Raw genomic sequence first — 3,400 nt, 5'->3', positions numbered from 1 at the left:
CCCAGTCTCCAGCCTCATGGAGTGTAGGGTGCTCTAGCCCTAGGACCATCTCTGTGCCCCTCTTCTGGACCCCTGTGTTTTTCCTGTGCTGAGCACTCCAGACCTGGACACAACACTCCAGGTGGGATCTTAAGACAGCGCAGTAGAGGGCTAGAATCACTCCTTTGACCTGCTGGGCACATTTTATTTGATTTACCAGTTTACCAATTCTTTTTTTGTGTGGCCAAACATGGGTATTACACAGAACCACAGAATATTCTGAATTGGAAGGGATGCACAAGGATCATCAAGGCAAACTCTTAAATGAACGGATACTGAAGCAAAAAAGGACTAAAAATCTAATTATGAAATAGAACTGCCAATGAACATCATAAAGCACCAGTGGAAACACCTATGGTTTGTTGGATCCATCAATAGCTCCATACTTGACTGAAACTCACTACCGAACACACAAATCTCTGCTGGTTAGGCTAAAGCCATTCCCAAGCAATGGAGTTTCACTGGCCCAGTATCTGTTTCAGCACTGAGATACCTGCACATGCAACAAGGACTCCTCCAACACCACCACTTGACCACCTAAGTTTCTGTGTCTGAGGCAGGAACTGTTCTGATCAAATTTTGTGCAAGGGTGAATCCAAGTAAAATTACAGTTAAATCAAATGTAGATGCCTGGGAAGAAGTAACGGATTTCCTTTGTGGGGAGGAGTAACACTGAAACAAACTGTATACCTTGCAATAATAAAAATAATTGTAAAATATTTGTAAACAAGGTAAACTCAAGCACGATTGCCACCAAAGTTCCCTTGGTTGGCAAAGCGGGAGCTATAGCCGGCAAAAAAGAGCAAATAAATGTTCCTGTTTCTGCTGAAGAACAGCAACCCAGCATAACCTCTTTATTTTGTGAAACCAAGAGTTTAGGAAGGGGCAACAGAGATTATGCAAGGCTACAGGCTTACTTAATACCCAGCCCAAACAAGAGAATACTTATGGGGGAAGGGGATTTAGGAAAAGGCATGATACTAGAAGATAAAAGGCAAACTCAGCTGAATTTCAGTAGGTCTCCTTCTGAACAGCTCCCAAATATTCAACCTTTCATTCTAAAAAGGGCAACCAACCATACAAATACAGGGAGCAAAGAAATTCTGCTTCTGAGCTGATTTTAAAGAAGGTAAACTGGCAGTATTAGGCAAAATGTGGAAGAAGAAATCAGAAAAAAAAATAATTCCAGCCAAAAGGAGATATGAACATACTCTGGCTATGTAAGGGGTTGGCAGCATAACTGCATGTGACAGGACACTCCCTGATCTGCAGCCAGCCTTTCACAATGGTTGGGGTGTTTCTTTTGGAGCTGAACGACCTATTACACATAACACACAACGAGCTGGCAAAGCCCGTCTATAATGCACTTCCTACAGTCCTTCAACCTCCTGAAAGGTGCTGTGGTCACTCCAAACCTACTCAGCTGTGGCATCTTTTCTTACTGGTATCCTGAGCAATGAGACAGCAAGGCTAGACAGGGTCCCTGACACTCACACCTCTCTGAGCTCCACAGTGCTTTGCAATCTGGAAAAGAAACATGGCCATGTTGTCAGGTTCTCGTACAGGTGACAAAGAAACAGTTTCCCCTGCTACTAAGGTTATGGAAACATTGAGATCCACCAATTCACATAGAGATGATGAAAGAAAAATGCCCACTTCCTGTGTCAGGGGAAGGAGGCATGACTGGGGTTGTGGAAGCCCTGCCTGCCTGACCCACTTGGGGCAACACATTTAACTGTTTTCAAGGTGAATGTAACACAAACATCTGTATAGCAGGACATGGGGACATGGCCATGGAAATGACTAGAAGCTTTTGTTCCAGATTCTCCAAGACAGGAAGGTTGTTCAATGAATATGACCATTCCAGATTACTGGAATTACTTGTACTTACCTTCACAGTAAAGGAAAAGGAAAGCCACTCTCATTAAGGGGCTGGCTGAACTATGAATTAGGAGGATCATCCACTCCAAGAAAACAGCTTCTCCCTCTAAGGGCAAGATTCACATAAAATTTCTTCCCTGTTTTGTCATCTGCTTTCATTCCTTGATGCTGGCTTAGCAAGCCCTAACCTTGCTCTTGAGCACACTGGTCATAAATACCTACAATGGCAGGCAATGTTTACGTGCTGCATTGACCCCTTTTCCCTCACATGTCCAGGTGAATGACATTTCTGCAAACCAACCCGCCCACTACATCCACTGAGGCTGGCAGGGGAGCACTGAGTATGAACCTGCAAGCAGGAGCAGCAAGGGCACAGCAGGGCTGCAGGTAAAAGTGTGCAGACACCACGTTCAGCTTTCGCTGGTACAGCCAGAAATGCTTCTAGAGCACAGCAGGCAGTGACAACACCTGTGAATTCTGGAGGAAAGAGCTCTATTAATGTAATTTGTCATCAGCTGTTTCCTAGACACTTCTGACTTTAAGGCAAGCACTTAATAACTCATCTCTCCCTCCTTTAACCCATTTTATGGTTACAGTACAATTAAAGACCCCATAAGACAAGTCACCACAGCTGTGAGCATACTCAAAGTGTTTGTGTAGTCTTCCCTGAACTGAAAGCCATGCTATGACATTATGAGCCATGGATTGCACAGACAGATCTACCCACGTTCTAAAAACATACACACCCTGGCATGACACAAGGCCTTTCCCAGAGACTGACAAAGTTACAAGTATTGGGTTCAATTCTACACTTAATTCTCTCCACTAGTGCTTTCACCATTGGGTAACACAGTGGCCATGTAATTCAAGCTCTTGATCTTTAGGGCAGAGAGAGTTGGACTTGACATGAAAATCCTGAGCAGCCAACAGTGGATTCAGCTGACCCAACAGCACCTGTTGTAGGATGAAACTTGTGTTTCTATACCCCTAGATACAAAAACTCAAAACCTTAATCCACAGTCAAGTAGAAACACAAATACCACAGACCAAAGCAATACACAGTTATGTCAACTCTGACATTTCACACCTGTTTGAAAGGAATGGCTTAGAAAGCTGATTTATATATACAAACAATCCATTGTGCCCAGAAGTTTCCTAACATTCTTTTATTAAAAACCAAAGAGCCAAAGATTGCCCTGATGCTCTTCATTGTTATAAAGCAGAATCTGAAGTATTAAGTGAACTATGTATGAGCAAAGAACTCCAACTGATGCAGAGTTTAAAACTAGGTTTACAGTTTCCTATTTTATTGGCATGGATGTATTTCTAAACTTAAAAACCCTTCTGGCAAGTTATCTCAATTTCTTATGACAAAATTTCTCACAACACACAAATATTTACAACATATACATTTTTTTTCAGTCTTTTACAACTGGTTCTTAAAAGACAAACAAATCATAGGTTACCACAGAACAAAAGC

The sequence above is a fragment of the Zosterops lateralis genome, assembly GCF_965231275.1.
Source record: "Zosterops lateralis genome assembly, chromosome: 6".
NCBI classification, from domain to species: domain Eukaryota; kingdom Metazoa; phylum Chordata; class Aves; order Passeriformes; family Zosteropidae; genus Zosterops; species Zosterops lateralis.
This window is presented reverse-complemented; position numbering follows the sequence as displayed.